This window comes from Myotis myotis, unplaced genomic scaffold, assembly GCF_014108235.1.
Source record: "Myotis myotis isolate mMyoMyo1 unplaced genomic scaffold, mMyoMyo1.p scaffold_m19_p_13, whole genome shotgun sequence".
Taxonomy (NCBI): domain Eukaryota; kingdom Metazoa; phylum Chordata; class Mammalia; order Chiroptera; family Vespertilionidae; genus Myotis; species Myotis myotis.
In genome coordinates, this window is record NW_023416317.1 from 40,381,775 (window position 1) to 40,398,315 (window position 16,541).

General features: G+C 38.4%; 1 protein-coding gene and 1 non-coding gene across 7 annotated transcripts in view; one reads left to right on the plus strand and one right to left on the minus strand.

Annotated features, from left to right (window-relative positions):
• THRB (thyroid hormone receptor beta) overlaps positions 1-16,541 on the minus strand; it is a 288,246-nt gene that overhangs the window by 175,739 nt on the left and 95,966 nt on the right. The gene's annotated exons all lie outside the window — the stretch shown is intronic.
• LOC118668715 lies at positions 1,014-1,120 on the plus strand. Its single transcript, XR_004971722.1, has one exon. It is a non-coding gene; the product is annotated as a U6 spliceosomal RNA (small nuclear RNA).

Genomic DNA, 16,541 nt, shown 5'->3' on the forward strand with positions numbered 1-16,541 from the left:
CTTGGGGGTCCATGACTCCTCAAAGTCAGATTATTATAAATACCACCACTACCGCTGTCTTGGAAAACACACACCATAATCATTGCATAACCATTCAGCTTTCAGTTGGGACTAGGGAAGCGAGTGAGAAAATGAAGGAAAAACACCCAACTATTTTTTGTTTCTTATGGTTAGGGTATTTAATTTTTAGAGTAGTTGATACTACTTTTGAATGATTATTTATTGAGGAGATGGACCTTCTTAAATATTATAGTGATGGGAAATAAGTCAAGGTTTAGCAAGTCATATTTCCTTGGGATGAGTAAGTCAAGGGTGACTTTGGACCTTAAATTGCTTAAGAATTTCATCCAGTGATGCCCTGGCTAGTGTGGCTCAGTTGGTTGAGCATCATTCCGTGCACTGGAAGGTCACCGGTTTGATTCCCAATCAGGGCACATACCCGCTTGTGGGTTTGATCCCTGGTGAGGTGCATGTAGGAGGCAAGCAATTGACGTTTCTCTCTCACATCAATGTTTCTCACGCTAAAAAAATCAATAAAAATATATTAAAACCTGCATGAAAAGAATTTCATCCAGTGAGAGCCAGCAGCAGGAATTTAAGAGTCCAAAGACATTGCAGGACATTACCACATGGAAGGCTAACATCCTCAGAACTCTTAAAGGCTTCTTCTCAGAATGCATTAACTCAGTTTTTAAGACCACGCCAACATTCCCTCATTCAAGAATAAACTGAATAGAATTCAACTCATGCCACACACAGAATACCTGAGGTGGTTGAATGTGCCTAAAGCCGTGGGGGTACTTGGTGAATATTAAGCAATCTCTTTGAATCTGAGTTTTCAGTGGGTCAAAGTGCTTAGTACATAAGACATTCATGTGTAGGGTGTTTAGCCAAACCAAAGTGAAGTTCAAGGAAGAAAAGATTAAAAATTTTTCTCTGGGGGCAAATATATATATATATATATATATATATATATATATTAAGAAAGAGGAAAAAGAAAGAAAAGGTTTCAAGTGCTCGCTTCGGCAGCACATATACTAAAATTGGAACGATACAGAGAAGATTAGCATGGCCCCTGTGCAAGGATGACATGCAAATTCGTGAAGCGTTCCATATTTAAAAAAAAAAAAAAGAAAAGGTTTCAAACATCTTCTGAAAATTGTCTGAAAAAAGATATACAAGTAGAAAACATGTTTTGGCAATAAGTGATGGATGAGCTTGCTGGATGAGATGTCTTTTAAGTCTTTAATACAATTTAAGCACAAGAAATAAATTGGTGTCTTCACACATTAAGTTCACTAATTTCAAGTAATAAATTTTAGAATTTCCAGAAAAATTATGTACATTTTGTTGGTAGACAAGTTTGAATTCCTATGCTCATAATAAAGAAATTAGGAAAATGTGGCATTATTCTGCCTTCTAATATACATAAATACCCTTAAACAATTTGAGATTATTTTCCATTCCTTAAATAAGTCCCTAATTGTCTATTTTGTTATTAAAACTAGAAGAAGCCAGGGAAGTAACATAAGGTTCAATCCACGTTTCCAGAATAACTGCTTGAACTGCAAACATAAAAATTCCACTTAAGCCTCATTGAAACAAAATAGATGCTGGGTTCAGTTGTAAAGACCTATACTCTTAATACAATGATTATTTTATGCAGGGCTACTCAACACACCAATATTTGAAAAGCATGTGATGGTAGGAAAAAATAACACAGGGAGATAGAGGGAAGTTTTGGAAATGGTAACAGAGGGGCATGAATAAAATGTGAAGAGACATATATCAGAGACCAGTTTTAGTGAAGTGTTCCCAAAGGCATCCTGATGTACCACAAACATCTGAGGTATTATTGGAGTGATAACTTGATCGTGCCAATCAAGTAAGATAATGTAGTGCTTCAGGATGGGAGGGAATCACCTTTTCTAAGTGTCAGGCACTTCATATTTTAATAATAACAGCTGATCTATATATATAAAAGCCTAAGTGATTGGCTGACCATTCGACCATCCGACTGGTAGCTATGACGTGTACTGACTACCAGGGGGCACACACTCAATGCAGGAGCTGCCAAGCTGTGGTGACTTGGCAGCTGTGGTTCTCAGGTGACGCACCTGGAACCAGAGAGGAGGGAGCCCAATTCTGGGGTGCTTCACTCGAGAACCACCCTCTAAATCTGGGACCCCTCAGGGGATGTCGGAGAGCCAGTTTTAGCCTGATCCCACAGGCCAGGCAGAGGGACCCCACCTGTGCATGAATCGGTACACCAGGCCTCTAGTATTCAATAAGAGCCTTTAAGATAGAACTTCCCACAAATTATTTCTAATCCTTACAATGATCACATGACGTAGATGTTGGTATCCCCATTTTACAGATGAGAAAACTGAGGCTGGAAAAAGGTGAAATTACTTGTTCCACATTACCTATCTAGTAAGCAAGTTCAGAATTCTGCTTTGACACCTGCCTGAAAACAAGACATAATAATTGGATGTGACTTACACTGCTCCCCAGGGAAAGGGCTATTGAGAGTATTCACAGGACAAGTTAGAAAGAAAACAAACAATTAAGAAGTACATGCATATAGGCACAGCCCATGGACATAGACAATAGTGTGGCGAAGGCTTGGGAGGGCAGGTGCGGGGAGGAGGGCGTCAATGGGGGAAAAAACCCAATAAAAAAACAAAGGGGACATTTGTAACACTTTCAACAATAAAGATAAATTTTAAAAAGATAATTAAGTAAAATATAAAAAAGAAATAGGCCTTGAAAAACTCTCTCTATGGAGAAATATTAAATGTTTAAAAAAATTATTGGAGTTGCTTCAGAGAAATAACAAATAAACAAGTTACATCTCTTTGTAGTGAAACAACGCATATGTCTATGTGTAAACATGCAGATTTTCCATACCAAAATGCCTATTTTCCTAATTTTATTCACTCTAATATCTTATTTCCACATATGTATAGAATATGCCAGAAGTGAAGGATTCTCCATTTCTAGCACATTAAAGGTGAACTTCTTCATTTAAAAACATATTTCTAAGTCCTGTATTTATATAAAAAAAATCATCTCCCTGCCACATTATTAGCTGACCAGTTTTTAGGCAGGAGCATTACTTCCTGCCTTCTTCCCCAAGAGTTCCTTGAAAGAGAGCACCAGGGCTCAGAGAGCCATTGCATCAAGTTCATTCCCTGTGAACTTGGATGTGTCCAGGAGTGTGTGGGAGCAGGCAGAAGGCAGAATGGGCACTCTCTCTGCCCATGTTTGGAAGCTACACACAGCAGAGTGCAAATGATGAATGCCACGGAATTTCCAGCCAACTTTGTGTCACCGGACTTAATAAAAACAAAGGCTTTTCAGTGGACTAGAGCTGCTTAAACAACGTTAATAACGTTAAAGCCATGCCAGATTTATAAGGTCCCTGGGCAGTTTACTCCTTGGGCTGTAGGTAAGATACTTTGTAAAGAGCAAATCCATGAACAGTCCTTATTTTAAACCAAATCTACTTTGGGAATCAATTATCACAATGGATGGTAATTATTGCCTAGAAAAATTAATTAGATTTTTTTAAAATATTAATTTTATTTTTAAGAGTTTGAACTTTAAGAGCTTAAATATTATATGGTACAATTACTTTATGGCATCTCGTCTAATAACACACCTTATGCTTCATGTGCCTTATATTTTCTCCTTGTTTTTATATGGGATCCGCACTCATCCAGGCAGGATTTACACAACATTTTAGACCTGGATTGTAGTTCAGAAGTTCCCTCATTCAACCCTTGCATTTTATTATTTTTATTTGAAAGTTCTTATTTTATTAAAATAGCTTTGTAATTCGTAATTTAAAAAAAGTCTTTATTGTTGAAAGTATTACATGATATATCCTCTTATTTCCCCCATTGACCCCATCCAGCCCTCCCCCACCCCCCCATCCCAGGCCTTCACCACCCTATTATCTGTGTCCATGGGTTATGCAAGTTCTTTGTCAAACCTTGCATTTTAAAGTGGAGTTTGGAAGGTTCAGAGGGGACAGTTCAGATGATGCACAGTGATGATGTGTTAGTTGCTGAGTATATCAGGCATTGTAAATATGACGTATAGGGTACTTCCCACTGATCCCAATCCTATAAAGACAAGAGCACTGGCAGACACAGACACAGGCCAATGCAGGAAGGAGAAGGAGAAGGTGGAGAGGGCAGAGGAAATGAACACCCTATCTATCATGTGAAGCACTACAGCAGACACTTTGCATGCTACATCTGATTCAGCTTATCCAGACTCTGCCATGGGGTTTTATTCTCAAGTTGTAAAAGAGGAAATGGAGAATAAGCAACGCATCCCAGGCCTGCTAGCTGGTGAGTGGGAGGGCTGAGGTTTGAATTCAGGTCTCTATTGAGTTCCAAGTGCCATTTATTGCACATGGCTTCCAAATGCAGAAAGGAAGGATGAGAAGACAGTGGTAAAATCAATTTCCACTGAAAAGGCTTTGAAAGCTAGAAGTCTATTGTTTGTCTGAGCCCAATGAGGGAGCAGTGTTTTACCCCCAGGCTGGGTCATTTTTTAATACTCCCCTCCTCTGAAGAACATTTGCAACAACAATTTTAAAATGAAATAAATATGTTCTGCATTCATCTACAATTTGCATTTACCAAATAAAAATAGTTCACCTCCCAGTGCACACTTTCTTTCACTGTTTTAAATGGAAAACACAAATAAAAATTCCAGGTCCCACAGCAGGATAGAACTGAAGTAACTCAAGTGCTATTTCTCCAAGGGTGCAATCACTAGCTATCATTGTATTTTTTTGGGAATCTATTTAAGTGCTACCTATGTTGTGCTCCGACTGTCGGAGACACAAACTATTTAAAACATGGAACATCAGTCAAACCTTTAGGAACTAACAGTGCAAACTAACATGGAAACTGCCTCGTGCAGCTGGATCCTACGTGCTGGGGCCGACTGGACAACTGGGACTTCTCTAAGTTAACTTGTGAATTTATGTTTCATAGAAAAATAATAAGAAATAAAATGTGCTAAGCTGAAGTTGGAATATGTTATTAAAACTCAACAGTCATTGCAGCAACTGTTTAGAACTTAGGGCAACAGAATATATTTCCCAGAGGGAGTGTTTTATTCCTGAGGTCATTTAGAACAGGGCAGGAGGATAATAAAGAGCCAATTCACTTTTTTGTAGGTTTTATGATTGTTTTTAAATTCTCTACAAAGTACCCCCTCATTGTGTGCAGTGCCTGCAAGAGACCATTCCTACCACCTCACCCCTGGCATGCCTCTGCCCTGGAATCTTTATTTTGGAAAGAGTATAAATGACTCTTGGTTCTGGCATGCTCCGTTACGTCTCAATGCCCTGGGCTCCTACTTGAGGTCCACGGCCTCCGCCTTTATCGTGGCACCGTGTCAGATGATCAGGACAGTGTGTGTGTAATGCGTGCATGTGAGTGTGTGCAAAGGAACAGAAGGAGAAGATTCTCCAACATGAAATGCACCACGTAGCATAGCTAATGATCCACAGAGTGACTGCCTGGGAGGAACAATGCTCTACTCTTCCATAATATTCTCCAGCCCCCCTCCCCCCCACTGGTCTGGGAAAAACTCCCCTTGAACCAAAATGAACAATGACAGGGAGTGCTAGGGAATCTCCCCAGGCATAATGCCACACTTAAGGCACCATAGCACCATAGCGCCTCAATGCCAGTTGTACTTCTGACAGATTCAGACTGTCTCCAAGGACTCCCCAAGCTGGGAAATGGCTTTTCAGCTTCAGCTACGCTGGCTTCAGCTTCATTACCTGGCATTGCTGTTCAAGATCCTCAATGAAGTCATCACTTGAATTTAGGTCATGTTACCATTGTGGACTCATTCTTTAAAGAGGCTAATGACTTTACATTAACTGAGCTCTGTTTGCATGTAATTTTCAAAAGAGCCCCAGGAAAGAAAGACTATTATTAGTCCCATTTGATGGAGGAAGAAACAGAGGCTTAGGGAGGATTAAAAAAATCCAAAACTTGTAGAAGGTCAGGGAAACAGTGGGGGATAAAGCTGGAAGACCTGGACAGTTCTAATTTTTAACTCTATTCTCTTAACCTTTACAGTATATTTCTGAACAACAGCTTAAAAATTCCATGAAAGACAGATACAATTCCAAAGGGATAAATTTAGCTTAAGATTACAGTGCCAAATAAAAGGTAAAGGCTTGTCTCTTCCCACCACTCATGAAAATATGTTTACCCAAGAACCCTAGAGATCCCAAGGCAACACCATTCATAGTCTTGGGGCACAAAAAGGAGAAAGATTATAACTAATGTGCAACTACTAAGCATAGATAATGCTTAAAACATGTTTTCTACCATGTCTTCAATTGAAAGATCATATTCTTTGAAGTACACTTGGTAGAGATTTTATGCCATTATCTGAATAACTATCATTTGTCTGTAAACTGCGTTGTTTGTGGATTTCCTTTTAGGTTTACTGTGAAAGCCCCTGTAGAAACTGCCAGTGCTAGAATTATCCACGCCCACCGTTTCTCCCAGATCCTAGGGCCGATGGATGACTGTTGTCCACAAAGTCAGAAACTGTCTAGCTTCTTGCGTCTTCCTTAAGGAGAACGCTATTCCCGGCTCCTCACTTGTGTCACAGCAATATAGGCAGAAGCACGTGCAGGCTGGAATCAGGGCACTTTGGAAGCTGATGCCCAACAGAAATCCTTCGGTACTCAGTGGTCCTAAGCCTTGGAAGTGCTGAAGGCAGTTGTCCTTTGGTTCCATGTTGAAGAACAGCTTTAAGTACATTTCAAGGCATTTTGTATTTATAATTCTTTATATCAGATATAATGTTGTGTTTATAAAATCTTGCATGAGTGACGCTCATTCTATCTGTTTATTGAAGGAAAGATAGCTCATGCTCATCATGTCCTTTCTCTGTCCGCCCAATGAAGACGGGAAATGACAGTGTTGTTTTCGAAGTTCTTTCACATACTTTTGGACTCCCACAACACATCTGGGAGACAGAGCAAACATTGCCTTCCATATTTAATAGGTGAGAAAATGGAGGCTTAAAATATTTTGTAGGAGTACTGGATCTGTAATTCAAACACTTCTACTCCATGGTGTGCTGGTAAAACAGCTCTCAATAAAGAAGCCACAATTTGTAGCATTTGCTGGTTTTCAGGTGTAAATAATCCCCCACAGTCACTTCAAACCACCAACATGATGCTACTTCATGCAGATGTGGGAAGGCCTGTGCAGAGCTGGCTCTCTTGAGGCAGGACAAGCTAGCTAGTTCCAGTACAACACAGGACCCTATAACTTCTAATCCAACGTTCTTCATATGCCATGAGATTAAGTATTTATGGTGTTAAATTAAAAGAACTATTTAGCCAAATGTACTGGAAGCCTCAAGACTGTAAGCGCATGGGATGCAGAGTTCCCGGAGGGGAAATTCAGCCACAGGCATTTCTTCTGCATCCACTGATGTGCTCCTGTGTTGATGACCTGACCCTGGCTACCACAGAATGAACAGAGGGGCTGTTCCTGAAGTGACCCAGGGATCACTATGTCTACTGGAATGAACCAACAGCTCCTCTCAGTCCAATCTCACTTGGACAATATCTTTTAGCCAAAGATTTTGGCCGTTTCCACGCCTGTCTGACCATCCTCAGTTTACAGATAGGGGAGGCCAAGGTCACTAATCTAGTGACAATCTTAAAGTCACATAGCTTGAATGAATCATGACCAGGGGGCTTCACTACTGTACCTGAATGCTTCATGTATCTCTGTGAAAAACAAACATTTCTGAAAAAATGTAACAGGAAGTGCAAAACACCCATTGAAAGCAAGACAGGATTTTAGAAGTGGTAATGTTGAGGGCCAACAGACATCCTAGGTCTATTTTTGCTGTGTTTTTCAGACTATGCTCCATGGAGCCTCCAGGGGCCTAGAGGTCTCATCAGGGACAAAGAAGGAGATAAAGCCTATGATGGAAAGACTTTGGACCCTCCCGTCCAAATGTGAATTAAAGCAGTCACCTGTTTTATATATTGGGTGTCAGATTAATATTTCTTTAAAGAAAGGATTCTCTGACTTGTTGGAAAACCCCAACAAAGATCAAAGTCTGGACTGTTAATTTTCAAACAAGTCTCCTTGGGGTGAGATATTGGCTCTCATAAAACTAAGGGAGACCTCTGGCTGCTCTTTTCCCAGGATCTGGAGAGATAATATGTGTGCAAACACACTGAAAAGAATGAAGGTGTATGTAAGCTGAAGACCACACAGAATCTTCTGCCCTGTCTGACTCGTTTTGAAAGCAAGTGGATACCCTGAATGGCAACCTCCCTGGTGATTTTTCTAACTTCTGACCTCCCAAACAGCCCAGCACTCCAAGCCCTCAGCTGACACCTTGGAGTCTGGCCACGACTCCTGGCCGCCTGAATGAGCACACAAAGGTATCTGCTCTTCTCACACTTGCTGGGGTGACTCTAGCACAGGCCACCCAGACCTCTGATAAGCCCTCTATGAACACAGACAAGGCAGCTGGAAATACTAATAAACAAACACCAGGCTTTCAGGCTACAAACACGCAGTCACCTTATCATGCATTTTGAATGGAAAACATCTTAATGAGCCAAAGTAATTTAACTATTTCAAGTAGAAAAAAGAGACACAGGGGATACGCCCAATCAAACAGTATAGATTTAATTTGCTCCGCACTGTATTAACTTAGGGTCTACGCAGAACAAATATTAAATGCTAAATATTTTCTGAGACAATATTATAAGCAAATAGATAAAGACAGACCTGAACTGAAGCACATATTTTAAAAAGCAAATATTCATCCTGAAGCTACAATAAATCAGTACATAGGAAGGGATTACATATATATTGTTTGTTCCTGTTATGCCTCAAAGTATTTAAGTATATGAATGCGTAAACCATTTAAATATGTTTGTTTATATGTGCATATGTATATATATTTAATTGTTCAATTACAGTTTATATTCAATATTATTTTTATTAGTTGCAGGTGTACAGCATAGTGGTTAGACATTTATATAATTTACAAAGTGATGCCTCTTCTAGTACCCACCTGGCACCACACATAATTAATTACAATATTATTGACTATATTCTGTATGCTCTAAGCTAAATTTACAACGTCCTTCTTAAAACCAATGTAGTATAAATTCTTGCATGAATAAAAAGCCTTTAAGACTGATACTATTGTTTAAAAGCAATTAAAAATTAAAAATATTTCAAATTACATAAAATAACTGTGAATTAAAGCATGTGTGGAATCCAAATCAGAATGCTATACATATTAGGATGAAGATTCATAAATATTTTATATTTCTCTAGATTTTAATGAGGATATGAGAGAACATAAGCAGAAATGAAAAGTATAATGAAACTAAAATTAAGTTTTCATTTATCAAGACCTCCTATTTCACTTTCTTCTAAGAGTACAAAAGTAGGTTTATAGTTGCTCATAGGGAAAATAATACAATAATTAATAAATAATAATACAAGAATAAACTGTTTCATATACAGCTGTAAACCTACTTTTGCCCCACCCTGTATGTGCACTCAGATAAAATGCTTGAATCACATTGGTTACAAATGAATGCAACACACTGAAGATAGGTGTTAGTGTCTTACTAAAAGTTCAGAACACAGGCAGTGATGGAAAATATTTCTCTCTCTGACCCTCAAAGCTTAAATTTCACCACACTTGCCAGGCATGTAAAAAGTTAATCTTTAGCAAAGCTAATGTGCTTAAAATAGTCAGTCGATTGTTCTCAACAAGTTATAAACCTGTATTATGAAACTGTTAAACAGTTGAGATACAAAACTCAAACACACAGATTCTTTTGCACATATTCGCCCCCCCCCCTTTACTTTTCTTTTATAAAGCCTCAGATTTTATGACTCAGGGATTAACAGACAAGAAAGAAAAGTAATGCAAACTTCTGCAGGGCAAAGCCAAGTGCTAACAGACATATTTTGAAGGGGCACACACTGTCTTTCTTTTCAATAATAACTTTAGATGTGGTTGCTTGTCATATAGAAACACTTTGTGTTCAAAGATTTTATTAAGATTATATTTAGCTATACAAAAAAGAAGAAAGCTACTTCAAAGAACATTCTTAAATGTCACCTAATTCTAAATTTGCCTAGTCACCTGTACTACTACTGATAGAAAATAACAAGAGTCTGAAGAATATTCTCAACATTATCATTACAATCCTAGAAAATTGGTATTTTTACTCCACTTTATACACAATCTCAAGACCAGGGATTTGAGCACTGCTGGAATTTGAACACAGATCTTCTCAATCAAGTCTAGTTCTCTTTCCCTTACTCTAGAACTGATTCGGCATGACCATATCCTCATATAAAAGAAAAGAAGGAGGGGGTGGGAAGAGATTAACCGAAGAACTTATATGCATATATGCATAATCCATAAACACAGATAATGGTGTGGTGAGGTGGGAGGGTTTGGGGTGGAGGGAGTCAATGGGGGAACAAATGGGACATCTATAATATTTTCAACACTAAAGATAAATTAGAAAAAAAAAAGAACATCAGGAGATAAATAAATACTGGCTTTTATAGAGATATAAATTAGGAAAGGATTATTAGTTTTCACAAAGGATTCACCTCAGATTAAATGACTAGCTCCCATAACTCATTTTACTAGTAAAGAGGCCTGAACTTGTCCTCGCTACTTTTAGGAAATTTTCTGTGAACATGAAGTAGCCTTGCAAATAGAGCCATGCTTGGGGAGGGATTAAATCTCTTTGTGCTTTTGTTGCAGTTTTACAAAATCGGTTTTACAACTGGCTCTAATGGATACATGGACATAGGCAACTATAATATCTGGACAAAAGTTTGAAGTAACAGGTCCAGGCACCAGACAACAGACAATACATGACTGTGATCCTTGGAAGGAGGGAAACAGAGGAGATAAGCTCCACATTTACGTTGGCTTTCTGCCTTGGGACACTTTTCCAACTGCAGCTCAGGGGAGTGGAGTCCAAACAGAGAGCAGCTGGGTGGAGGAAGCTGAGATCTGGGGAGAGATATGGCAGCCATTTGTGCAGCAGGGTACTGAAAAAGAACCTGTAGAAAGAAAGAACTCCAGAAATATGCCAGAAATATGCATAAGGGTTTCCTTGAGTCTAGCTGAATAGTAAACACAGTATACACAAAGCCCAGACAAAAGAGTATTCCATGAGCAGAAGGTTGCACACTGTCTGGAGATGTTGGAATTCCAACCAGCCAGAGAAAAGAGACCTTGATGAACACTCCCGAGATTCAATTGAGACCCCCAAAAGCAATGTCTTACAGGGACTACTGTAGTCCTAGAGTAGGGACCATTCTAGATTTGTCCTAGCAAAGCCTAAAGCCAAGCCTTGCCTACAGTTCATCTGCCAGAAGTGCCTGCTAGATCAAAACTCACCTTCCTGAAGACAAAGACATCCAACGTTTTAGCATTGTCATATCCACAATGTCAAATAAAAATTAAAATCAAATAAAAATTACTACACTTGTAGTCTGGCTGATCTCTGATGTGGGTAGTTTTTTCTACCTGCCCAGTATGTCTTTCTCCCACTTCTAGGAACACAAATGGATAGCAAGAGAACCTTTCTCTCCTATAGGGAACAGATTCCACTTGGTTTAGTCACTAGTAGCCAAATGACTATGTGGTACAGAATGTCTCACTTCTTGGTCACAGGAATGGATGCATGACCCAAGTTGAACCAATGAGAGTCTTCTTTGGCACATGTTCCCTAAAAACATGGTCATTCAAAGTAGTGTGATTTGAAAGTGGGGGTGCTGATGGCATCACGCCTGCGACATGAAGTAAGCCTGAGCAAAGGATGAGGAAGCAGAGATGCAGCCATGATGGATTTAGTCATGTCAAGAGGACTGTGCAAACCTGGCAGAGTGGGGTTCAGAAATGTTCAAGTTCGAGATTATGAAGCAATCACAGTTCTGACAGGGCCGTAGAGGCATGTATGCTGGCCTGTGTAGACTGTGACTCAGAATGCTACTTCCCAACGAGAGAATTAACATTTGATAACTGAAAGTGGATAGTCCTGGCTCCTTATTAAAGAGCTGTATTATCTTGGGCAAATCTCTTACCTCGATCCTCCTTAAATCCCCACACCCCATGTAACCTGAGAAGAGAGACCTTCTAGGGCTCATTCTAGCTACAAAATTTCATGAACCTATGAAATAAGCAACTTCAAAAGTCAACTAGATAACAAGTTAATGCTAATTTATAAAAGTGACTTTTTCAAGCCAACAAAGGAAGTGTATAAGATGAGAGATACAGGAATCTAGTGTCAAAGCTGAAGAAAAAACTCATATGGTTGCTCAATGCCCCAACTGGCTGATTCTTAGACCAATTTTTCTTCTTTGTTTACAAGGTTGAATTAAACCAATTCTATCATCTAGTAATACAGGCTCAAGAGAAGCTCAGTGTGAATGAGGCACAGACTGAATTGGGCAAAGATTGTGCACATATTTGGATGAATGTAGTAAAAACTCCTTTTGGTTTCCATCTAAATTCATTTGTTAGTATTACTTGTAAGTCCCACAGTGAATAAGAATTTCCTTCCAAACTACAGGTAGCTTCTGATTTGTTCAAATGAAAATATATGTTAGTGGGAAATTCCAATTATATTGAAAAAGAGACAGTGCTACTCATTTGTTAGACTTGTGACTAGAGAAAGGTTAGTGCTTAGAGTGCTTAGAAGAAGTAAGAAGATGAAAATGTAAATAATGACAAAGCCAAGCAATCTATAAAAATACTGACTATCTATTTCCTAACCTGATGGCCTCTCAGTTCTTCAGGGATGAGTGACAACAGTCCTAGTAAAATGGGCCATTGAGCCTTTCCTCTTTAAAAAGAAAAAAGTGGAGAGGAGACATGAGGCAGGTGCCACAGCTAGAAAATACATGAACGGAGAATTTTGAACTAAAAAACTTACCAACATGTATGGTTCCCCCTCCCCCACACTGCTATATATTATCTTAGGGCATTCATTTTATTAATAAAACTTTATTTTAATTTGTCTTTTTATAAAAGATAGAGAAAATCTGGGAAAAAATAGATAAGCATAAAGAAGATAACAAAATTTTCTAAAATCCTGCAATTCCAAACACAACTGTTTTTAAAATTAGGTATATATATTTTTCAGTTTTTTTCTTGTTTTAAAACCAGAATCATTTGATAGCATTTTATAAGCATCATCTCATTTAACCTTTATAAAAACTCTATGAGCCAGGTATTATTCCAGCTTCATAGGTAAAAGATGCACAGCCTGCCTGACTCTGAAGCCTGGGCACTTAACCTCTACACTGCCTTAGATGTGTGTGTGTGTACATATACATTTATATATTCATTTGTTGTTCATTTCTACATTCATGAACACACACTCTTATAACTGTACACTAAAAGTTATAACTATACATAGTATTTTGTGATTTATATTTCTCACTTAGAACATAGCAAGCAAAGTTTCCCAGTTAAGTCACAGGAAGCCACACGCTGAGAGATAAGAAAGGTCAACTGCTATTTGTCAGGTGTTGAGCTCCAAGAAGGGTGAGCCAAGGGTACAAAAATCTTGAGAATGTTTTCTGACATGAAAAGGAACCTATGTCTAAAGCCAAGAGAAACAGTCGACTCAGAATCCTTGTAGTGCAAAGGTTTTCGAGCTATAATAGAATGTATTTGAGCGTTTGATTATTATTTGTTTTGTCTGAGCTACTTTCCCCCTCCAGGAGTGGAAAGTACTACAAAGTAATTCCTATTCAGCCTGACAAGATTGTGTGACAAGTCTCCATAATTCAGAAAGGTGATGCAGCCAAGGACACCTGACATCTTTACTCTGCTCCAAAATGCTGAGCACAGTCAATACATCTTTTATGAATGTGATATAGAACTCCTAAGCTGCATCATACAACTGTATGAGTGATAAATCAACTTGGATCCTCATTGATTCCTGCAACTCAACAGTTCACAACAAATTCATTCTTGTTATCCTTAAACCATGTTATTTCAAGTTCCCACTATACCTGTTTTTGAAAAATCACTGTCACTACCATTATCCCAGTTTTTCTTGCAGAAAATTTGGACCCACCTTTTGCTCTCCTATCTTCACTCCTCCCTCCTACCCTAATGCATCGAATTCTATTTGTCTTAGCATTGGCCTTTTCATTTACTGGTCTGTTGTTTTAACCTTGGTCAAGGTCCTTATAACAATCACCATCATTTATCCTATATAATAAAAGCCTAATATGCAAATTTTCCCCTCAACTGAAAGTTTGACCAGGAGTTTGGCCAGGAGCTTGACCAGGGGGCAGGGCCGGCAGCAGCAGCAGGTGACCAGGAGAAGGGAGGCGCCCCCAGCCGGCAGCCGCTAGAGATGCTACCTGTGCACGAATTTCATGCACTGGGCCTCTAGTTTCATTATAAGAAGCATAGATACAAAAAACAGATGGACAGCTGTCAGAGAGGAGGGGGGTTGGGTAGCTGGGTAAAAAAGTTAAAGGGATTAAAAAAAACCCTCATAGACACAGACAACAGTATGGTAATTACAAGAGGGAAAGGGAGTGGGGGAGGTAAAAGAGGAAAAAGGGAGGATACATGGTGATGGAAGGAGACTTGATTTTAGATGGTGAACACGCAATACAATATACATGTGATATATTAGAGAATTGTACATTTGAAACCTATATAGTTTTATCAACCAATGTCACCCCAATAAATTCAATAAAAATTAAAAAAGAAAGTGTGAAGAGTTCAGTCTTTAAAAAAAAAAAGAAGCATTAGAGGGAAAGGAGCCACTATTAGTAATTATTCTGGTACAAGTTTAAACCTGATTGTCCTAGACACACAGATATATGTGAAAGAGGATTTTTTTTTTTATTTGCCTACACTGGACCATCCTTGCATTACAGGGGTAAATCCCAGTTATCTGGGTGTATGCTCTTTTTAATGTATCATTATACTTGGTTTCTTACTATTTTGTTGAGACTTTTGCAGCTATATACATCAGGGTTATTGGGGAGCACTTTTCTTATATTGTCCTTTTCTGGCTTTGGTAAGGCAGGCCTCATAAAATGAGTTTGGAAGTGTTTCCTCTCTCCAATTTTTGGAAGAGTATGCAAAAAATTGGCACTAATTCTTCTGTAAATGTTGGTAGGACTCACCAGTGAAACCATCTGGTCCTCAACTTTTCTTTGTTGGGAGGTTTTGATTACTGACTCAATTGGTCTGTTCAGATATCCTATTTCTTCATAATTCAGTCTTTGTAGGTTGTATGTTTCTATGAATTTATCTATTTATTCTAGGTGTCCAATTTGTTGATGTATAATTAAACATAGTAATCTCTTATGATCATTTGTATTTGTGTGATATCTATGGTAATGTCTCCTCTTTCATTCATAATTGTATTTATTTGAGTCCTCTTTTTTTTTTCTTGATTAGTCTAGCCAGTTTTGTTTATCTTTCAAAGAACCACTTCCTAGTTTTGTTAATATTTCCTGTTTCATTTATTTCTGTTCTAATCTTTACTATTTCCTTCCCTCTGCTAACTTTGGGCTTATCACAAAGGACTTTATACTACATTATCTAATATGATCCTAAAAGACAGATAGGGTAGCAATTATTTGTTCCAATTTTGAAGATAATGAAATTTGACCAAAAAAGCTAAAAGTGATAGTGAAGATAATGTAGCCAAAAATTCCCTTCTTCCAAATTAGTAAGCTGAGTAAAAATTTCAAATATTAAACAATATTCAAACAAAGGAAGAGATACAATCTAGTAAAACAATATTTGAAAGATATGATCAGAGACAGAGAGATACAACAGCATAGAGATGCAAGAGTAATTCCTTTCTATCTCCGAAGTAATTTTAGGAGAGGAAAGCAGTTCTGGGAGAGTTGATGGGAATCACAAAAACCATATAATGGAGAGGGAAGCTGTCTGGAGGGGATGTAGGCAATGTGGTCTGCAAAAGGTTTTTTACAGAATGAGCTTTTAGAGTAGTAGTCTTGACCCACCACCATGACACCAACTCACTTAAGGGGAATGGGGAACTGAAGCTGGGGAAGAAAGTGCATAGAATAGTCTTTGTCAAAAGCAAAAGCTCCAAAAACTCTCTCTGAATTATAGCATAATCTGCACCCTAGGAATCCCACTGAGAGGTCTAGAAATTGTCCCTTTATAAAAATATAAATGGCACTATGACATGCTAAATAAAACCACAGATCAAAGCATAGAGCCTAAATTCATCAACTATTATTGTCCATGTCTACCAGCAATACCCAATAACTCCCAACCCTCAAACTTAAGTTCTAAGAGAACATGAACATATCTCAGAGCAGATGGGATGATAAGTATGGTTCATGGATACAATATTGAGGAAAAAGGGTGGTCTAGCTGCACTTTCCACATTAAATATGAGAAAGATAAAAACAAATGACATAGCAATTATGCAAAAAGAAGAAAAA